This window comes from Carcharhinus amblyrhynchos, chromosome 5 (genome assembly GCF_965287045.1).
Source record: "Carcharhinus amblyrhynchos chromosome 5, sCarAmb.v2.hapA, whole genome shotgun sequence".
In the NCBI taxonomy this organism is placed as follows: domain Eukaryota; kingdom Metazoa; phylum Chordata; class Chondrichthyes; order Carcharhiniformes; family Carcharhinidae; genus Carcharhinus; species Carcharhinus amblyrhynchos.
This window is the reverse complement of record NC_137328.1, coordinates 120,801,455-120,824,848: the sequence shown is the minus strand read 5'-3', so window position 1 is coordinate 120,824,848 and position 23,394 is coordinate 120,801,455. Positions and strand designations below refer to the sequence as shown.

The following is a 23,394-nucleotide window of genomic DNA, read 5'->3' as shown; positions in this document are numbered from 1 at the left end:
AAAAAAAAGCCTCTGAACCCTCATGAGATCCTGGCAAAACCACAGGGCTTATCATTCAGACATTTAGCTAATATTATTTTTAGATACAGGCTATCCCCTCCCTCCCTCTCTCCGTCCCTCTCCCCCTCCCTCTCCCCCACCCACGATTGACTCAGTTAATATCGACAGCTGGTCTTTAGCCAGGAAATTTAAACCCAGTCCTTCCTCTCTCTCTCTTTTTTCTCTCTCTCTCTCTCTCTCTCTCCCTCTCTCTTTCACAAAGCTTTGTTCTTTCAAACAAGTGGCACGTCTCTGGAGCTTTTAGACCACTCTGTGTCAGATTAAAAACTCCCCCCAGCTCTTAAAGCTGCCTTCCTTTCTCTGCCTTCCTTTCTTTTCTTTCTTTTGGTTTCCCCCAAATCGCTGTGTTTGCAAACTTGCGGTGCAAAGTTAAACCGAGGAGAGCGAGGGGGAGAGGAGAGCCTGGCTGCTGTTTGCGTAGATTCAGGACACCTGGAGATGTGGGTGAGTGAATGCATCAGAGAGGCGAACGGCCCCTTTCCCCTGTTCGGCTGCGAGGGATTTGTACTGTTCCAGCTCGTTCTGGCCTGACGGCGTATCGATTTGCTGGTGCTAGTCACTTTCCACTTTCGATAGACGCCCTCCGGTGTGGATTCAAGTGCCTTAATAATAACCACTTGGGCGGACGTAGCCTAAATACAACTACAAAGGGTGCTGGATCTGTAGTTTTTAAAGGGATTTGCGGGGGAAAGAGTCCTTCTCAATCTTTATTTTAATTGATTCAGTTCACATATCTGTGCCAAAAGGCTACATTATTTCAGGAGACAACTTAGAGATTTATTAGAACTCACAGCACAGAGGGCAAAGAATGCTATACATTGTAAAATCTAAAAGAGAATTCAGTTTAAGGGCTGAGAAAAGTAAAGTTAATGCTTAAATCTGGAAGATAAATTTCTCGAAACACTTTCTGTTACCAGTGATTACAGTTTCCCTGATTGCGACAGTATTAGTAATTATTTTTGTATGATTTAACCTCTGCCCGTTCTACAGGGTCTCAGGTACGCCCACCAAGCGTGAACTTTCGTGTGACTAAACCCAGCAGTTCAGGCTGTAAGATTTAGATTTACTTCTAAAGTTTATTTACTAGTGTGACAAGTAGGCTTACATTAACACGCCAATGAAGTCGCTGTGAAAATCCCTGAGTTGCCTGCTCGGGTAAACCGAGGGAGGACTCAGCGCGGCCAATTCACCGAACCAGCAGGTCTTCCGGACTGTGGGAGGAAACCGGAGCGCCCGGAGCAAACCCAGGGGGAGGACGTGCACAGTCTACCCAAGCCGGGAATCGAACCCGGGTCCCCTGGCGCTGTGAGGCAGCAGTGCTAACCATCGTGCCACCCTGTACAAAACGGAGTTAGTGCCATAAAGCTCGCTCGCTATGAGATTTTGAGGGGTGAGAATGGCATGTGGGGGCAGCGGCTCAAATTGGATAGCTCTTTGAGAGAGAGAGAGAGAGAGAGCCAGCACACACATATGATGGGCCAAATGGCCTCCTCCTTTGCCCAGTGATTCTATGATTACAGCTCAGTAAGCTCTGAATTCTCTTCACCACAGCTGAAAGTCTCCTCATCACCCACTGATATTTTAACAGGGAGCAAACCATCTGCTTCTGCAGCTTATTGCCTGTGTAAATGGTTTATTAATATTTATTATTGGTGCTGTTCTCATCTACAACAAATGCCGCTGGCTCTGTTCCGAGGGGAAATGTGGACCGGCGGATAAGGTAACCCCTGATTGCTGGAAGCCTGTTGGTTCAGGAGCCCTGGGCTCGGTCCCAGACTCCAGCCTGACACTCCCAGCACAGGACCGAGGGAGTGCTGCACTGTCAGGTGAGCCACTAAACCACTAAAAGGCCCTGACTGCACTCTCAGTTCTGGAGAAGATTGGTGTATTTCCTCCTCCTGCCCCACCCCAGTCATCTCCACCAATATTTATTCCACAAATCACCGCCAGTGATCAAAAACAGATTAACTGATTGTTATCTTGTTGGCACAGTGGTTATCCCTGTTGCCTCCCAGCGCCAGGGACCTGGGTTCGAGTCCCAGCTTGGGTCACTGTCTGCGTGGAGTCTGCATGTTCTCCCCGTGCCTGCGTGGGTTTCCTCCGGGTGCTCCGGTTTCCTCTCTCACAGTCTGAAAGATGTTCGGGTTAGATATATTCGCTGAATATATTTAAGTCACGGGTAGATAGGTTTCTGATAGACGAGGGAATTAAGGGTTATGGGGAGAAAGCAGGAAAGTGGAACTGATCCACTTCAGATCAGCCATGATCTTATTGAATGGCGGGGCAGGCTCGAAGGGCTTGATGGCCTACTCCTGCTCCTATTTCTTATGTTCTTAGATGGATTGGCCATGCTAAATTGTTCCTTAGTGTCCAAAGTTGTGCAGGTTAGGTGGATCGGCCAAGGTAAATGCATGGGGTTAGGGTCATCCTAACATGGGGATAGGGTGAGGAGGCGGTGGGGGTTGGTTGGCCTGGGTAAGATTACCTTTCAGAGAGTCGGTGCACACTCAGTGGGCCGAATGGCCTCCTTCCGCACTGTAGGGATTCTACGGATCTAAGGTTGTTGATAACAATGAGTCCATTTTAAAAGTGTTCCACTGGCTGTAAAGCGTTGTGGAATCCTGAGATTGTGACGGGTGCTGGACATTGTGGAAAAGAGCCAGCCAGCGGGACGAACCCGATCACTCCTTGAGAAAGGTGGCACACAGAAAGGTGGGGCGAATGGCTTCAGCCCGCGCTATGCTATTGACTGCAAGGATTTCCTCCCTTTCTCTGGCAAGCAGACTAGGATGTCCTGTGGTAGACCTGATGTTGGCAGGGTTCACCCAGGCATCGCAGGCTGTAGCTGTCACTCAGTGGAGGGCAGCAGTCAGGACGAGAGCGACGTCCGTGGGGAATGCATCAAAAGTTCAGCGTGCGCTCCCCTCAAGGGGAAAAAGGTGGCCTTTTTAAAGTGCTCAGTGAATTACCAGGTTTACAAATGTCTTTGGTGAACTTGGCAAACGCTTTTACATTTAATGGAATGTTGGCATTTATAGCTGGAGGAATAAAATATGGAGGTAAGAAAGTACTGTTGCAATTTTACAAGGCATTGGTGAGACAGCATGTGGAGTATTGTGCACAGATTTGGTTCCCCTATTTGAGAAAAGACGTAGTGACATTGGAGGCAGCTCAGAGGAGGTTCACTAGATTGATTCCAGAGATGAGGGGTTTGACATATGTAGAGAGATTGAACAGTTTAGGGCTATACTCTCCAGAATTTGGAAGAATGAGGGACGGTCAAATTGAGATGATAATCAGTATGGATAAAGTAGACGTGGAGCGGAGCTTCCTCTTGTGGGACATTCTAGGACAAGGGATCATAGTCTTAGGATAAGGGGGAGCAAATTTAAAACAGAGTTGAGGAGAAACTACTTCTCCCAAAGGGCTGTGAATTGGTGGAATGCTGGGCAGTGGATGCTGGGTCAGTGAGTCAGTTTAAGGAGGGGTTGGACAGATATTTAATTGGTAATGGGTTGAAGTGAAGGAGGCAGGAAAATGGGGACGAGGAGCATATCAGCCATGATCAAATGGCAGAATACACTTGATAGGCTGAATGGCCTAATTCTGCTCCTATATCTTACGAACTTATGATGAAAGGAAAAAGGAGATTTAAATGAACAAATCTCCACTGGAAGAAAGAGATTTAAATGAATAAACTTTTAAACAAAGCAATGGGAGGTTTGATGAGGAAAGGAGAAGATATTTGCTCTGGAAGCCTCTCATTTCAAAGAGGAGAGCAATCTGGAAGGTTAGGAGAAGATTTGTTACCCTGTGGGTTGCTGGCATCCGGGAATGGTTTACCACAGAGAGAAATCGAGGAGGATTCCAGAGCACACATTGAGGAAAATGTGGATAAAGATTCAAAACAGGGAAAACAACAGGATTAGCTTTGGGTTGCTCAAGCAGGGGGGTGGGGAGGGTTGCAGATACGACAGGCCGAATGGCTTCAATCTGTGCTGTAAACCTTTGGGGTGGGATTCCCCCCCCCGATAACACCGGTGTTAACATAACAAGGAAATTCAGCCAGCCTTTACAGGTCAGTTGGGGATTGATTTAGGGAGGCGATGCCCAAGTGGTATTATCGCAAGATTATTAATCCAGAAACTCAGCTAGTGCTCTGGGCAACCAACTCCAGGGCCACAGCAATGTGGTTGACTCGCAACTGCCCTCCAAGGGCAACTAGAGATGAGCAATAAGTGCTGGCCCAGCCAGAGCGACGCCCATGTCCCACAAATTAATTTCAAAAAATCGCTCTCCAACTTTTCCAATCCCGCCTGCACCGAAGCCCGTCAGGGCTGGAAAACCCCAGCCATGTTTTCTACACCACCTTGCATTTAACATAAATCACTCGAGTGCAAAATGGTTCATTGAAAACCAGTGAAATCCCAAAGGGGGGTGATAGTTAGTCAGGACTGTGAAGGGTTCTGGTTTATATAGAGGTACACTGAGTCACTGGAAAAAGTGCAAAGGAGATTCACTTGAACGCAGGTACAGCAGGCAGTAAAGAAGGCAAATGTTATGTTGGCCTTCTTAACAAGAATATTTGAGTTTAGGGATAGGGATGTTTTGCTGCAATTGTACAGGGCGTTGGTGAGGTCACACCTGGAGTATTGTGTGCAGTTTTGGTGTCCTTATCTGAGAAAGAATGTCCTTGTTATAGAGGGAAGGTTTACCAGGCTGATTCCTGGGATGGCAGGTCTGTCATATGAGGAGAGATTAAGTTGGTTAGGATTATATTCACTGGAGTTTAGAAGAGTGAGAGGGAATCTCATAGAAACTTATAGAATTCTAACAGGGTTAGACAGGGTAGATTCAGAAAGAATGTTCCCAGTGGTGGGAGAGTCCAGAGTTAAGGTCAGCCATGAGCAAAATGAATTGTGGAGGAGGCTCGAAGGGCTGAATGGCCTACTCCTGCTTCTAACTTCTCTGATTCCTGAACTGAGTTCAGCTATTTGGAAAGATCGACAGACCTGGGGCTGGAGAAACGAGAGGGATGAGAGGTGATCTACCAGAGATTCAATGATTAGGAGAGGGTTTGTTAGGGGAGGAATGGAGAAGGTTATAATTGAATGAGAGAGCAATGTTTAAGGTATTAAATATCCAATCGGGAATTCAGGAGAAATCTTTTCAACCTCAGAGTGTTTAGAACATGGAACTTGGGAAGTGAGTTACAAAATGCAAGGAAACCCGATAGACACAGGAATACGGATCGGCTGATGTGAAGTGAGAGACGGGGTATAAGCTTTTAAAAAATTATTTCATGGTTCATGGGCATCGCTGGCTGGGCCAGCATTTATTGCCCATCCCTAGTTGTCCTTGGGAAGGTGGTGGTGAGCTGCCTTTCTGAATCGCTGCAGTCCTTGTGGTGGAGGTACACCCACCATGCTGTTAGGGAGGGAGTTTCAAGATTTTGAGCCAGTGAAGAAACAGTGATATATTTCCAAGTTAGGATGGTGAGTGGCTTGAAGGGAAACAGCATCTGGTTGATGCTGTTTCCAGATATCTCCTAGATGGTAGGGGCTGTGGGTTTGTAGGTGCTGCCTAAGGAGCCTTGGTGAGTTCTTGCCACGCATCTTGTATATGATACACAAATTATGTACCAGTGGTGGAGGGAGTGATGGGATGCCAATCAAGTAAGCTGCTTTGTTCTGGATGGTGTCAAGCTTCTTAAGTGTTGTTGGAGCTGCACCCATCTAGGGGAGTATTCCATCACACTCCTGACTTGAGATTTGTAAATGGTGGACAGGCTTTGGGAAGCCAGGAAGTGAGTTACTCATCGCAGAATTCCTAGTCAATGACCTGATTTTGTAGCCACAGCGTTTATATGGTTAGTCCAGTTCAGGTAACCCCCAGGGTAGTGGGGGATTCAGTGATATTAATGCCTTTGGATGTCAAGTGACGATTGTTAGATCAGCTCGTGTTGTTGGAGATGGTCATTGCCCGGAACATACGTGGTGTGAATTTTACTCGTCGCTCGTAGGCCCAAGCCTGGATATTGCTGAGGTCTTGCTGCATTTGGACATGGACCACTTCAGTGTCTGAGGAGTCGCGAATGGCTCTGAACTTTATGCCGGGTGGATGCTAGTGTTGTAACTGTTCTGGAAGAGCTTGGCTAGGGGCACGGCAGTTCTGGAGCACACGTGTTCAGTATTTTTGCTGGAATATTGTCAGGGCCCTGAACGCCTTCAGCCATCTCTTGCTGTTGCTGAATATGGTGTGATGTGGCCTGCGTTGCAACAGAGGGGTTACCCATTCGATTTGAATTCCTTTTGGTCCCTCTGTTTAAATGAGTCGGACTCTGAATTTCCTGCAAGCGCATCCTGCGTATCGACGGACCCTGAGCGTTTTGGCCATTGCGTTCGCTGCGACCGCACCACAACCCTGGCATCCTCGAGCCCGCAAGCTGATCTCCATCCCATCGCCTCGCCCAAGATGCCACGGAACTCGTTCCCCACGCCTCGCTGCGGGACTTGCCTGGGATCCTACTTTGAGCTCGCGGATTGGAAATTCCGCTGCACTGAATTTTCCAGCCGTCGCCCAGACGCGGTGTGACTTCATGAGATGGTCACTGAGAAATCAGATGGAGAATTTCGAAGGAGCTTTTGGTGTGGTGAGGATCATAGAACCTCTACAGTGCAGGAGGAGGCCATTCAGCCCATCAATCCTGCACTGACCGCAATCCCACCCATTCCCCTATTCCCGTAACCCCGCATATTTACCCTGCTAATCCCCCTGACACTGTGGCAATTTAGCCTGGCCAATCCAGCTGACCTGCACCTCTTTGGAGTGTGGGAGGGAACCGGAGAGAATGTGCAAACTCCACACAGACAGTGACCCGAGGCCGGAATTGAACCCAGGTCCCTGGGGCTGCGAGGCAGCAGTGCTAACCACTGTGCCACCGTCTGAGAAAATGGAACCCGATACCAAGAGGAGGTGAGTGGCATGGAGGGTCTTCAGAGAAAGCATTATAGACTGGTTATAGCATAGAAAGAGGCGTATCGGCCCATCACATCTATGCTAGCTCCCTACAAGAGCAATTTAGCCGGTCCTTTCCCCATAGCCCTGCGAATGGGACCCCTCTGGATTCTTATCTAATCTTCTTTTGAAATAAGTCAAAAGGGAAGAGAATAGAAGGGAATGAAATGGGAAGACATTCATGGAGCTAGCTGGCACCAACTAGCTGGGCCGAGTGGCCTGTTCCCATTTCCTATACCATGTTAATCAGGGGAAAGCGAAACAGTCAATGTGGCTAAATTTCAATGGTGAGATTCAGGTGATGGCCTGGTGAAACAGCATGAGCATGTGGGAAAGTTGTGCACTTTGGTAGGAAGATTAGATGCATAGACTATTTTCTAAATGGAGAAAGGCTTCAGAAATCTGAAGCACAAAGGGACTTGGGAGTTCTGGTTCAGGATTCTCTTAAGGTTAACTTGCAGGTTCAGTCGGCAGTTTGGAAGGAAAATTTAATATTAGCATTCATTTCTAGAGGGCTAGAATGCAAGAGCAGGGATGTACTGCTGAGGCTGTATAAGGGTCTGGTCAGAGCCCATTTGGAGAATTGTGAGCAGTTTTGGGCCCCGTATCTAAGGAAGAATGTGCTGGCCTTGGAGAGGGTCCAGAGGAGGTTCACAGGAATGATCCCGGGAATGAAGGGTTTGTTATATGTGGAACGATTGAGGGCTCTGGGTTGATACTCGATGGAGTTTAGAAGGATGAGGGGGGGATCTTACTGAAACTTACAGGATACTGAGAGACCTGGATAGAGTGGATGTCGAGAGAAATGTTTCCACTAGTGAGAGACACTAGAACCTCAGAGTGAAGGGGCGCTCCTTTCAAGCTGAGATGAGGAGGAATTTCTTGAGCCAGAGGGTAAGGGTTATGGGGAGAGAGCGGGAAAGTGGAACTGAGCCACGACAGATCAGCCATGATCTTATTGAATGGCGGGGCAGGCTCGAAGGGCTAGATGGCCTACTCCTGCTCCTATTTCTTATGTTCTTATTATGTTATGAATCTGTGGAACTCATTGCCACAGAAGGCTGTGGAGACCAGATCATTGAGTGTCTTTAAGAAAGAGATAGATAGATTCTTGATTAATAAGGGGATCAAGGATTATGGGGAGAAGGCAGGAGAAGGGGGATGAGAATCATAGCAGCTATGATTGAATGGCGGAGCAGACTAGATGGGCCAAATGGCCTAATTATGCCTCTATATCTTATGGCTGTCTGTGATCATTTGCAGTTGGGTTGGAGAACTTGCAGGATGGTTCCCTCTGGATAAACAGCAAATCCGGATTACCATGCCAATCGCACAAAACCGTTGTACCACTGATAATACTCCTGAATTTTTTATCGGATGCTTTCTGAAAAGAGCCGTAGGCGCTTTCCATTATCAGGAACAGTCAGTCATTGACCTGAGCCCAGGGTAGGAGTGCTTATGTTCCCATCTGTGTTTGCAGCATTGTGAGAATTCTCCTCGCGTTTCCAGCAGGCGATGCTTTGGCCTCCACTTTCCGCTGCTTAAAACCACAAATCATCAACTTGCCTGTAGCACCTTTCACATCGTAAACTATTCCAGAAGACCACGGGTGGAACCTTCCCGTCCTGCCCGTAATGGGAATCATAGCGGGAAGGACACCAGCCACGCGAAGGTCCGTTGACCTCGAGCGGGATTTTTCCGCATTGCATGTGAGCGCCGTCAGATAATCCCGCCCCTCATCAGAGGTGTATAAATCAGATATGAGTAGACACTGTCCCAAAGGAGGAGCCATTAAAGTTTATTCATTAGTGTCACAAGTAAGGCTTACATTAACGCTACAATGAAGTTACTGTGAAAATCTCCTAGTCGCCACACACCAGTGCCTGTTCGGGTACACTGAGGGAGAATTTAGCACAGCCAATGCCCAAAACCAGCATGTCTTTCGGACTGTGGGAGAAAACTGGAGCACTCAGAGGCAACCTGCGCAGACACGGGGAGAACATGCAGACTCTGCACGGACGATGGCCGGAATTAAACCCGGTTGCGTGGTGCTATGAGAGAGTAGTGCTAACCACTGTGCCACCATGGAGACCAACACTGTGCACGTTACGTGGTCTGAGCAATGCCCTGTATAACTGAAGCATTACTTCTTTACTTCTATGTTCAATTCTTGTGTATTGATTTGATTCAGTTAATGTTAAAACTGAGGTTGACAGGTTAGTTGAAATATTAGAGGATATGAGGGGGGCGAGGCAAGGCAGGTATATAGAGTTGGGTCATATACCAGCTTTGATCTCATTGAACCGTGGAGGAAATAAAAAGATTGAAAGGCTCCTCCTGTTCCTATGTAAGACCATCGACCAGAGACATCAGCTAATGTAATGAGAATGTGTTTAATCCGATAGGTACCACCTTCGCTCCTCAGTGGATGCTAAAAATACCCTGATACCACTTAAAGGGGAACTCCCTGATGTCCTGGCCAATAGTTATCCCTCTGTTTACCTGGTCACTTACTTCCTTGTCGCTTGACACTGTTCAAATTGGCTACAGACAGATAAGGAGGAGGCCATTCAGCCCCTCAAGCCTGCTCTGCTTTTAATTAAGATCGTGGATGATCTGTTTGTAATCTCAACCCCACATTCCCGTCCGCCCGTGATAACCTTTCACCCCCTTGTAAATCAAGAGTCTATCTCGCTCTGTCTTAACAATATCCAAAGTCTTTGCTTCCACTGCCTTCTGAGGAACAGCGTTCCAGAGACACAACCCTCTGAGAGAAGAAAGTTCCCTCCATCTCATTCTTAAATGGGTGACCCTTTACTTTTAAACAGTGACCCCTAATCTTAGATTCTCCCACAAGTGGGAACATCCTCTCCACATCCACCTTGTCAAGAGCCTTCAGGATCTTGTTTCAACCAAGTGGCTTCTTACTCTTCGGAACTCCAGGGGACACGAGCCTAACCTTTACAAACTTTTTTCATAAGGCCACACAGAATTACCAGAAATGTTATGGAGCAGGAGGAGGCCATTCTGCCCTTGCAGGCAATAGCTGAGTCAGTTTATATCAGTTGGCTGGATAGTGATGCAGAGTGACTCCAACAGCGTGGGTTCAATTCCCCTACCAGCATGTTTCTGACCTATTTTGAACTGTAACCTGGGTCCTCCTATTCGTGGAGACTGCTTCCTGGTCTATAGCTAGTGGCAGCAAGGCTCATCCTGTTAATTTATTTAATTCATAAAACCATAATTCATAAGACGGAGGGGCAGAAGTAGACCATTCGGCCCATCGAGTCTGCTCCACCATTCAATGAGATCACGACCCATGATCCTCTATTCCACTTTCTCTCCTTATCTCCATAACCCCTAGAGATTTACCAGGATGCTACTGAGTTATAAGGAGAGGCTGGATAGACTGGGACTTTTTTCTCGATTCAGTAAGGCCCCCTCCTTCTCAACCTTGTCCCTCACCTGAGGTGTGGTGACCCTCAGGTTAAATTGCCACCAGTCCACTCTCCCCCTCAAAGGGGTGAGCAGCCTATGGTCATCTGGGACCGTGATAACTTTATCTTGCCAGTACCCTTGCATACTATCTCTGTTCAAATAACCATTCCAGATAACTGTCCAGTAAACCTTCTCCAAACTGCTTCTAACAACACATCTACGTCCTTCCTTACATAAGGAAACCAGTACTCTACATGGCTGCTTTGTTTCCTACATCGTAACAGTGACTAGACGGCAAGGGTACGCATTTCTTTTGGTTTAGAACCAGTTTTATGGCATTGGAAATCAGCCAAATCCTTGGAGGCGGAAGTATTTGTGGGAATCTGGGGAAACAGCTGGGCCAAGGAATTTCTTCAGCCAGAGAGCGGTGAATCTGTGGAACTCTTTGCAGCAGAAGGCTGTGGAGGCCAGGTCACTGAGTGTCTTTAAGACAGAGATAGATAGGTTCTTGATTAATAAGGGGATCAGGGATTATGGGGAAAAGGCAGAGAATGGGGATGAGAAAAAATATCAGCCATGATTGAATGGCGGAGCAGACTCGATGGGCCGAATGGCCTAATTCTGCTCCTATGTCTTATGGGAGTCCAACTAACTAGATAGTTCTTAAAAAGAGAGGGGAGATGCATTATGGGCTGAATGGCCTCCTTCTGTTCCCTAGCACTGTACAATCGGCTGTGATGTACGTTAGGATGTCCTGAGGTTGTGAAAGGCGCTATATCAATGCAAACTCATTTCTAATTTTCCAACTGAAATGCATCCAAGTAGCTCATGAGAACAAAACGATTCCTGGATTGTGATGTTGGTAGGGAGATAAATATTTTCCAGGACATTGGAGAGAACTCCTCTTATAGTAGTCAGGGTATTTCTTATCATCAACATAAGGGAGTCCAGAGAAGGTCCACTCGGTCAATCCCAGGATTTTCTTACGAGGTGAGGTTGAGTAGGTTGGATCTGTGCTCACTGGAGTTTAGAAGAATGAGAGGCAATCTTATTGAGACATATCGGATCCTTGGCAGGGTCAATGCTGAGAAGCTATTTCCCCTTGTGGGAGAGTCCCGGTCCAGAGGGCATAATATCAGAGTGAGGGAGTCACCCATTTCAACTGAGGTGAGGAGGAATCTTTTCTCTGAGGGTAGTGAATCTGTGGAATTCTTTGCCGCAGAGGATTGTAGAGGCTGGGCCGTTAAGTGTGTTCAGTAAGGGAATTAGGAGTTATAGGGGTTTACAGCATGGAAACAGGCCCTTCGGCCCAACTTGTCCATGCCATCCTTTTTTTTAAACTCTAAACTAGTCCCAATTGCCCGCATTTGGTCCATATCACTCTTTACCCATCATACCCATGTAACTGTCTAAATGCTTTTTAAAAGACAATATTGTACCCGCCTCTACTGCTACCTCTGGCAGCTTGTTCCAGACACTCACCACCCTCTGTGTGAAAAAATTGCCCCTCTGGATCATTTTGTCCCTCTCCCCTCTCACCTTAAACCTATGCCCTCTAGTTTTAGACTCCCCTACCTTTGGGAAAAGATACAGACTATCCAGCTGATCTGTGCCCCTCATTATTTTATAGACCTCTATAAGATCACCCCTCAGCCCCCTACGCTCCAGAGAAAAAAGTCCCAGTCTATCCAGCCTCTCCTGATAACTCAAACCATCAAGTCCCAGTAGCATCCTGGTAAATCTCTCATAGAATCATAGAACCCCACAGTACAGAAAGAGGCCCTTCAGCCCATCGAGTCTGCACCGAACACAATCCCACCCAGGCCCTTGACCCCCCCCATATCCCTACATATTATACCCACTCATCCCTCTAACCTACGCATCTCTGGCCACTAAGGGGCAATTTCTTAACATGGCCAATCAACCTAACCCGCACATCTTTGGACTGTGGGAGGAAACCGGAGCACCCGGAGGAAACCCACGCAGACACGAGGACAATGTGCAAACTCCACACAGACAGTGACCCGAGCTGGGAATCGAACCCAGGACCCTGGAGCTGTGAAGCAGCAGTGCTAACCCACTGTGCCACCCTGCTGCCCACGCTATGGGTTATGGGGATAAGGCAGGAAAGTGGAATTGAGAATCATCAGTCATGATCTCATTGAATGGTGGAGCAGACTCGATGGGCCGAATGGCCTACTTCTGCCCCTCTGTCTTTGGTTTTATGAATTGAATAAACTAACAGGATGAGCCTTGCTGCCACTAGCTGTAGACCAGGAAGCACTCTCCGCACGTAGGAGCACCAAGTTACAGTTCAAAATAGGTCAAAAACATGCGATGAAAGGAGATAATGGAAATCAGCGGACAAATAATTCTGGAACAGCTAGAGGTTGAGGGGGGACGTGGAGGCAGCTGGGGAGAATCCTTTTTTGAGAGTGAGAAGGGTAGGAAAAAAAAACAAGCCGTGATGGAGACGTTAAAGTCTGCGGTGAATGGTTTCAATCAGCCTCCACCCAGCACTAACTGTTCCTGTGTTAGTCTTTAAAATCTCAAACAATGCTGCCTCGGCTGAGTGCTTTAAAAGCCTTCAGGAGCCGTGAGAGTGACAGCTGTAAGTGGCACGGGCTGGGGCGGGGGACCCGGGGTCGAGAAACAGGTGCTAGCGACTGCTCCGGACGCCCTTGACTGTTCCAGTGCTTCACAAGCCGGCCCCCACCTCCCCCTTCACCGGGCATAATCCCCCACTGCCTGTCCCCTAACTCTCATCATGACCTACTCAGTCCGAACAGCTGTGCTCACTAACCTATGTCAGCTCAGCGTCCAATGGTGCAGCAAAATAACTCCCTTTCTTGTGTTCAAACCCCTCCGCTGTCTCGCTCCTCTCTCGCTCTGTAATCCTCCGTTCCGGCTTCCGGCAGCATTCCAAGATCTCTATATTCTTCCGATTCTTGCACATCCCTGATTTTAGTCACTCCATCGCTGCCAGCCGTGCATTTAACTGCTTTGGTACTCGGCAGTCAAATTCCCTCTTCCCTCTCTACCCCTCTATGCTACAGGTGCATCACTGAAAGCATTCTTTAAGAACGTAAGAAATAGGAGCAGGAGTAGGCCATCTAGCCCTTCGAGCCTGCCCCGCCATTCAATAAGATCATGGCTGATCTGAAGTGGATCAGTTCCACTTTCCCGCTTTCTCCCCTTAATTCCCTTGTCTATCAAAAACCTATCTACCCGTGACTTAAATATATTTAGCGAGGCAGCCTCCACCACTTCAACGGGCAGAGAATTCCAGAGATTCACCACCCTTTGAGTGAAGAAGTTCCTCCTCAACTCCGTTCTAAACCGCCCCCCCCTCTTATTTTGAGGCTGTGCCCCCTAGTCCTGCTATCCTTTCCAAGCGGGATGAATCTCTCTACCTCTACCTTATCCGTCCCCTTCATTATCTTATACATCTCTATAAGATCCCCCCTCAGCCTTCTAAACTCCAACGAGTACAGACCCAGTCTGATTGTATCACAGTTTGGTATGGGCTCCTGCTCTGCCCAAGACTGCAAGGAACTACAAAAGGTTGTGAATGTAGCCCAATCCATCACACAAACCAGCCTCCCATCCCATTGATTCTGTCTACACTTCCTGCTGCCTCGGCAAAACAGCCAGGATAATTAAGGACCCCACGCACTTCGGACATTCTCTCTTCCACCTTCTTCCGTCGGGAAAAAGATACAAAAGTCTGAGGTCACATACCGACCGACTCAAGAACAGCTTCTTCCCTGCTGCTGTCAGACTTTTGAATGGACCCACCTCACATTAAGTTGATCTTCCTCTACACCCTAGCTATGCCTGTAACACTACATTCTGCACTCTCTCCTTTCCTTCTCTATGAACGGCATGCTTTGTCCGTATAGCGCGCAAGAAACAATATTTTTCACTGTATGTTAATAGATGTGACAAAAATAAATCAAATCTAATCAACCTTCCCAATGCCAGATCCTTTGATCAAGTGAGGAAGTCACACACACCCCTCCCCCCACCCCCTCTCCACAGGGAGATCTTTGGGATGGTCTTTGGGAGACACAGGAAGGCAGTGTAACTTCTACCCAATTCTGAGCCACCACTAGCCTGCAGTGGGCTGGGGGATGAAGGGTATTAATTGATTGGTGGTTGAGAGTCCTGCATCAGCTCCTTTCACCCACAATCTGATGAGGGGAGGTTTCAGCACAGCCAGGAGAGTGTCGCTGGGTCTATCCTGCGATGAAGGGACCCCGTCGCTGTGCTTGCCTCTACACCAGAGGAGTTGATTGGCTTTCCGCAGAGGCTCGCTGGGCCCACGTGATGTTTCTGACATATTTGAATTCCAAAATTCAAGGTCTGAGGTTTCTGACCCCTGCAGTTTCTCTGGACGGAGGTTGCGGGGGGAGGGTTGTCCGTGTCTGAGAATCACACCCCCGCCAGTAACTTCTTCCGAGTGACATCTCCTCAGACAGCTGGCCGCTTCTTACAGGCATTTGGCCAACCCTCAGTTGTTTGATGTCTGTCTTCAGGGTGACAGCTGCGGCTCTGGATCAGAGGGTTGGAGTCCCATTCCAGAGAGGTGAGCGCAAAGGTCTAGCTAACCCTCTCGTCCCTGAGAGATTGCAGGAGGGGGCGGGTATGGCCTTTGAGACAAAACATGAAACCAAGGCCCGATGAGCACGCTCCTTCACGGGGTGGCGATCTCTGGTGTTTTCAATGTTCATCCCTCAGTCGACTTGAATAAAAATGATTATAAGAACATAAGAACATAAGAAATAGGAGCAGGAGTAGGCCATCTAGCCCTTCGAGCCTGCCCCGCCATTCAATAAGATCATGGCTGATCTGTCGTGGCTCAGTTCCACTTTCCCGCCCTCTCCCCATAACCCTTAATCCCTTCTCTTATCAAAAACCCATCAACCCGCTTCTTAAAAATATTTAGCGAGGCAGCCTCCACCACTTCAACGGGCAGAGAATTCCAGAGATTCACCACCCTTTGAGTGAAGAAGTTCCTCCTCAACTCCGTTCTAAACCGCCTCCCCTTTATCTTGAGGCTGTGCCCCCTAGTCCTACTGTCCTTTCTGAGCGGGAAGAGTCTCTCCACCTCTATCCTATCCATCCCATTCATCATCTTATACGTCTCAATGAGATCTCCCCTCATTCTTCTAAACTCTAACGAGTACAAGCCTAGTTTATTCAGCCTCTCCTCATAGCTCAATCCCCTCAACTCCGGTATCAGCCTAGTAAACCTCCTCTGCACTCCCTCCAGGGCCAAAATATCCTTGCGCAGGTGCGGCGCCCAAAACTGCACACAGTACTCCAGCTGCGGCCTCACCAATGCCCTATACAGCTGCAGCAAGACCTCCCTACTTTTATATTCAATCCCCCTCGCTATGAAGGCCAGCATCCCATTCGCCTTCCTGACCACCTGCTGCACCTGCAAGCTGGGTTTTTGCGACTCATGCACAAGGACCCCGAGGTCCCTCTGCACCGTCGCCTGCTGCAGTTTTTCGCCACGTAAGTAATAGTCCTTCCTACCATTCTTCCTACCAAAGTGGACCACCTCACACTTGCCAACATTAAATTCCATTTGCCATTTCCTGGCCCATTCGCCCAGCCTATCTAGATCCTTCTGCAGACTCTCCACACCCTCCGCACAATTTGCCGTTCCCCCAATCTTGGTGTCATCAGCAAATTTCGACACCCTGCACTCGGTTCCCTCCTCCAGATCATCTATATAAATGGTAAATAGCTGAGGCCCCAGCACCGACCCCTGGGGCACCCCACTAGTCACCATCCGCCAATCCGAATAGCACCCGTTGACCCCCACTCTCTGCCTCCTATTTGACAACCAATCCTCTATCCACGCTAACACCCTACCCCCAACTCCATGTCCCCTGACCTTCTGCAATAACCTCTTGTGAGGTACCTTGTCGAACGCCTTCTGAAAATCCAGAAAGACCACATCCACCGGCTCTCCTCCATCCACTGCCCTAGACACATCCTCATAGAACTCCAGTAAATTTGTCAGACACGACTTCCCTTTAATGAAACCGTGTTGCATCCGCCCTATCAAGCAATTCCCTTCAAGATGCCTCGCAATTTCCTGCTTAATGACGGATTCTAACATTTTACCTACCACAGACGTTAAACTAACCGGCCTATAATTCCCCGCCTTTTGCCTGGCACCCTTCTTAAACAACGGCGTAACATTAGCCGTTTTCCAATCTTCCGGCACTTCCCCGGAATCCAGCGACGTCTGGAAAATAACCACCAAGGCATCCACTATCACCTCCGCCATTTCTTTCAGAACCCTCGGATGCATTCCATCCGGTCCTGGGGACTTGTCCACAATCAGCCCCTCCAGTCTGTCGAGCACCACCTCTCTAGTAACAGTAATGTCATTAAGACCCTCCATTCCTACCACCTTTCCATCGCTAACACCCGGCAAATTATTCACGTCCTCCTCCGTGAAGACAGAAACAAAAAAGTTATTCAAGACCTTCGCCATATCCCCATCCCCTACCTGTTTCTCTTTTTTCACCTTCCTGTATTAGGGTATGAGTTCACTGCCTTGGCCAACATTACGTCAATAAGTACACCACAAAAAGTACTGCATTGGCTGTAAAATGTTTTTGGATCAGAAACGTAGAATGCCTACAGCGTGGGAGGAGGCCATTTAGTCCATCAGATCTGCACCCACCACAATCCCACCCAGGCCCTATCCTTGTAACCCCATGTATTTACCCTGCTAATCTCCTTGACCCTAAGGAATAATTGAGTATGGCCAAGCAACCTTTGGACTGTGGGAGGAAACTGAAGCACCCAGACGAAACCCATGCAGGCATGGGGAGAATGTGCAAACTCCACACAGACAGTGACCCAAGCCAGTACTAGCTCAGTGCTTTGATTTAGACCAGAGCAGTGCGTAGCTGATAAAGAGATAATAAGAAACAAGAGACAGTACAGCGCAGGAACAGGCCCTTTGGCCCACCAAGCCTCCACTGACACATGGCTGTCTTCTAAAGACCTTTTGCCTTTATGTGGTCTGCATTCTTTTATTCCCCGCCTATCCATGTATCCAAATATCCCCCATTGCCACCTGCCTGAAATGTTTGTGGCTTCATAAACATTGTGCTTTGTCTGCCAGTCCCACAGGCTCATGAGCAGTTGATTAAATGTTGAACAGAGGAATGTCTGCACCACAGGGTTCACACTTTTCAGGCAAGGTTTGGGCCACAACGCGGAGACGGCAAGAGAATTAATCAGGCAGCTATCAGGGAAGGTGTAAACCAATTTGGTAACTTTGTGGGAAAACAGCAGGAAGGATGAGAGAGCGTGACCAAGGTGCATGGAATACTGGAGGGAGTGGAATAGCTTGATCTTGAGTTCGGACACAGCTCGGCACAACATCGAGGGCCGAAGGGCCTGTACAGTGCTGTACCGTTCTACGTCCATGTTCTATTATCTTCAGTCTTCCTTAGAGCCAGCTGGTGGTGTCAGAGGACTGGGGAATTGCAAATGTTACACGTTTGTTGAAAGAAGGGTTTAAAGATAAGCACAAGAACTACAGGACAACCAGTCTAACTTCAGTGGTGGGCAAGCTTCTAGAACCAATGCGCAGGGTTTTCCTGCTGCTGTGCAGAGGGACCTGGGTGTCCTTGTGCATGAATCACAAAAAGTTGGTTTGCAGGTGCAGCAGGTAATTAAGGCAGCAAATGGAATTTTGTCCTTCATTGCTAGAGGGATGGAGTTTAAAAACAGCGAGGTTATGTTGCAGCTGTATAAGGTGCTGGTGAGGCCACACCTGGAGTACTGTGTACAGTTTTGTTCTCCTTACTTGAGAAAGGATATACTGGCACTGGAGGGGGTGCAGAGGAGATTCACTAGGTTGATTCTGGAGTTGAGAGGGTTGGCTTATGAGGAGAGACTGAGTAGACTGGGGCTATACTCAATGGAATTCAGAAGAATGAGGGGAGACCTTATAGAAACATATAAGATTATGAAGGGAATAGATAAGATAGATGCAGGGAAGTTGTTTCCACTGGTGGGTGCAACTAGAACTAGGGGGTATGGCCCCAAAATAAGGGGAAGCAGATTTAGGACTGAGTTGAGGAGGAATTTCTTCACACAAATGGTTGTGAATCAGTGGAATTCCCGGCCCAATGAAGTTGAGGCTACCTCACTGAATGTTTTTAAGGCAAGGATAGATATATTTTTGAACAGTAGAGGAATTAAGGGTTATGGTGAGCGGGCAGGTAAGTGGACCTGAGTCCATGAAAAGATCAGCCATGATTTTATTGAATGGTGGAACAGGCTCGAGGGGCCAGATGTCCTACTCCTGCTCCGAGTTCTTACGCTCTTGTGCCTGCTGCCAGGATCATTGGGACCACCAAAAGCCAATGGGTTTTTGGCTGGGCCGCCAAATCTCCCACGGAGGGTCCCACCGCAACGGGACTGGAAAATGTTGGCCGATAATTTGGGACAAAGTTAACAGTCACACAGACAAATGTGGGTTGATGAAAGAGGGCAAGCCGGCAGGGATTTCTTCAGCAAAGATCATGCTTAACTAACTTGCTGGAGTGTTCTATTGAGGTAAAAGAGAGGCTTGATGAAGGGAACACTGTTGATGTGATGTACATGGAATCCTATTTGACACAACACCATTCAACATGTGAGAAAGTTATTGCTCTTGGAATTAAAGGGACAATAGATCAGAGAATCATACAGTGCAGAACAGGCCCTTCAGCCGAGGGATTCTGCACCAACACATTAGAAACACCTGAACTGGCTGAGTAACAGGAAACAGGGCAACAGCTTTTGGGCTAGAGGAACGTTTGTAGTGGAGTTCCCCAAGGTTTCAGTGTTAATCCTTTGCTTTGCCAAATATACATTAATGACACACACCCTGATGCATGGGGACACAATTAACGTCTGGAATGTACTGTTGTTAAGATCTGGAATCCACTGTCTGAGAGTGTGGTGGAGACAGATTCACACAGCGAGTGGTTAGGATCTGGAATACACTGCCTGAGAGTGTGGTGGAGACAGATTCACACAGCAAGTGGTTAGGATCTGGAATGTACTGTCTGAGAGTGTGGTGGAGACAGATTCACACAGCGAGTGGTTAGGATCTGGAATGTACTGTCTGAGAGTGTGGTGGAGACAGATTCACACAGCGAGTGGTTAGGATCTGGAATGTACTGTCTGAGAGCGTGGTGGAGACAGATTCACACAGCGAGTGGTTAGGATCTGGAATGCACTGTCTGAGAGTGTGGTGGAGACAGATTCACACAGCGAGTGGTTAGGATCTGGTATGTACTGTCTGAGAGTGTGGTGGAGACAGATTCACACAGCGAGTGGTTAGGATCGGGAATGCACTGTCTGAGAGTGTGGTGGAGACAGATTCACACAGCGAGTGGTTAGGATCTGCGATGCACTGTCTGAGAATGTGGTGGAGACAGATTCACACAGCGAGTGGTTAAGGTCTGGAATGTACTGTCTGAGAGTGTGGTGGAGAGATTCACACAGCGAGTGGTTAGGATCTGGAATGTACTGTCTGAGAGTGTGGTGGAGACAGATTCACACAGCGGGTGGTTAAGATCTGGAATGTACTGTCTGAGAGTGTGGTGGAGACAGATTCACACAGCGAATGGTTAGGGTCTAGGTTGCACTGTCTGAGAGTGTGGTGGAGACAGATTCACACAGCGAGTGGTTAAGATCTGGAATGTACTGTCTGAGAGTGTGGTGGAGACAGGTTTGACTGAAGCATTCAAAAGGGAATTATACTGTAATCTGAAGAGGAAGAATGTGCAGAGCTATGGGGAGAAGACGGGAGAATTGCACTAAGGGAATTGCTCATTCAGTAAACCGGTGCAGATGTGATGGGCCAAATGGCCTCCTACTGCACAGTGACAATTTTATGATGCTGAATCTGCTTTCACAGTGCATGGTGGAGCTTCCTGCCATTTATCTATGACAACAGCTAGTCACTTCATGTTTACCCGTCGATTGCTGCTTTTCCATTTATTTCAGTATTCAACAATTCACTTTGCTTCACCGATGGCTAACAACAACAACACTTTATTATTTGTGTAGCACCCTGAACATCATGAGAAATCCCAACACAGTCAAATGATGTACGTCAGTGGGCTGCATTTTATGACCCATCGACCTGCCCAGTGTTTTGGAGGGAGGAGGGATTGCCATGAAGTACCGCACATGGCCTTCCCACCCTCTACCCAGCTACACCTGGCTTTTACGGAGCACAGCGGAGACCTACCCTTCAACCTATCGACCCCCTTAACTTTTCAGTGAAGGGCCAATTTTACTGCCTTGTGCCGCCACTGCTGGTTTTTGACCCATGGCAGAGGTGACCCAATGCCAGGTCAGTGACCCTTTTATTGTGAGGCCCGGTATAAAATATTAGAGTACACTATGAAAAGTGACTTCTCAAACTCTCCAACAGCTGAATAGGTTCAGAATTTAGAGATGTACGGGTGTCAATTGCCTGGTACAATTGGTTTTTCAATGAATTGCTTCTTCCGCTAAAATATCCTCTTACTAATTGTCAGTGAGCCCCAGGGCTATTTTTGCATTTCTCACCTTCGCTCGCTGGACTGCACCTATCCTCGTTTCAGCACAATTTCACTGAACTTGTCGTATGAAGAACGTTTGAGGACTCTGGGTCTGTATTCGTTGGAGTTTAGAAGGACGGTGGGGGGGGTGGTCTTATTGAAACTTAGAGGGTACTGCAAGGCCAGGATAGAGTGGACATGGAGAGGATGTTTTGATAAGTAGGGAAAACTAGAACCAGAGGGCACAACCTCAAGCTAAAGGGACAATCCTTTAAAACAGAGATGAGGAGGAATTTCTTCAGCCAGAGAGTGGTGAATCTGTGGAACTCTTTGCCACAGAAGGCTGCGGAGGTCAGGTCATTGAGTGTCTTTAAGACAGAGATAGATAAGTTCTTGATTAAGAAGGGGGTCAGGGGTTATGGGGAAAAGTTAGGAGAACGGGGATGAGAAAAATATCAGCCATGATTGAATGGCGGAACAGGCTCGATGGGCCAAGTGGTCTAATTCTGCTCCTATGTCTTATGACCTTATGGTCTTAACTCTAACTTTAAACAGCAAGTGGCTGTGGGCAAGAATAATCAAGACCCCTGCATCCTTTGGAGGCACTCACCAATTCAAGTTCATGCCCTACTTTAACCTTCTCCCTATCAACTCTGAAACCCAGCTCTCCAACACTCCCCGCCCCCACCCCACTGGAGTCTGCCAGACAGGTCCCGCTGACATCCCGCACTTGCCTTGAAGGTGTGTAGAACCGCCGGCACCAATGCACCACCCCTGGGTGAGCTCAGTGCATTCAATGTCCATTTAAAACAGGAGGTTAACGAAAGAAAAAGTGGGACCACCACTGTGACACAGCATCCGCAATGTCCCAAAATCACTCCATGTCCAATGAAGTGTTCTTTTGCAACGTGGTCACTGTTACAATTGAGGAAACTTAATACAGAGTCCAGAGAAAACCTTGTTGTAAAGTATTTAACAGCTGCTGAGTCTATGTAGGAGCATAGGAATTAGGAGCATGTGTAGGCAATTCATTCTATATGGCCATCGCTGATCTCCATCTCATCCTAACTCCACTTCCCTGCCTTTTCCCCTTTATCCTGCTTTTGACCAAATATTTATCCATCTCTTTCTTGAACCCATTGATTGATTCTGCATCCGCTGCACTCTGGGGCACTGAGTTCCATCGAATCACAACCCTCTGTGAGAAGTAGATTCTCTTTATCTCTGCCTTGAACCTCCCCCCTCTTCCTCTGCGACAACAGCCTCTTGTCCCGGACTGTTCTAGAAGGGCGGAACATTTACTTTATCAATCTCGTTGAGTATTTGGTATAACCCAATCATAGTCCGCGTGACTTCACAACGTACAAAACCCTATATAAACTTCTATATCTAATGAGCCTTTACTTTTGCAATCCACTGCCAAGTTGTTGCAAAGCCTGTCCTCCTTTCAAAGAGCTGGACTAAGAATTTCCCTTGGCAATGAGGCGGCACGGTAGCACAGTGGTTAGCACTGCTGCTTCACAGCTCTAGGGACCTGAGTTCGATTCCCGGCTCGGGTCACTGTCTGTGTGGAGTTTGCACATTCTCCCCGTGTCTGCGTGGGTTTCCTCCGGGTGCTCCAGTTTCCTCCCACAGTCCGAAGATGTGCGGGTTGCTTTGATTGGCCATGCTAAAATTGCCCCTTAGTGTACTAGGATTAGCAGGTAAAATACGTAGGGGTATGAGGGGTAGGGCCTGGGTGGGAGTGTGGTTGGTGCAGACTCGATGGGTCGAAGGGCCTCTTTCTGCACTGTAGGGTTCTATGAGTCTATGATCAAATCCCAACAGTCACCTGCTATTGCTGTGTGTAATGACCGCACAATGGATACATTTCACTCAACATCACTTCCGTTCTTCCATCAATCCTTTCGTTTCAAAGGTCTTGTTGACACAAAGCGTCAATGCTTTGTCTACTCAGGTGGCTACCCTTTTGCATGAGTTTCCCACAGAGACAATATTTGTCTTTCCTACGGCAATGTTGCCTCTGTGGCACCAGGTCATAAGTCTGGGTGTGAACCAATCTGCCCAATGTTTAACCTGCCTTTAAATCAGCTCTGTCCGGTGCTGTGAGATCTGTCCTTGCTCTCAGTGAGTTTAAAGTGTGTTTATTCATGTTGGTCGGCTTACACTAACACTGCAATGAAGTTACTGTGAAAATCCCCTAGCCGCCGCACTCGGGTGCCTGTACGCTGAGGGAGAGTTTAGCGCGGCCAGTGTGTCTAGCCAGCATGTCTTTTGGACTGAGGAAACCGGAGCA

The 23,394-nt window shown here is 47.9% G+C and overlaps 1 protein-coding gene across 1 annotated transcript in view; it reads left to right on the top strand.

Moving 5' to 3' along the window:
- The first annotated feature begins 209 nt into the window (after positions 1–209).
- palld (palladin, cytoskeletal associated protein) overlaps positions 210–23,394 on the top strand; it is a 291,644-nt gene continuing 268,459 nt past the window's right edge. The window contains exon 1 of the mRNA XM_080189490.1: positions 210–504. The gene's annotated coding sequence lies outside the window, so the exon portion shown is untranslated. The remainder of the gene's footprint in view (positions 505–23,394) is intronic.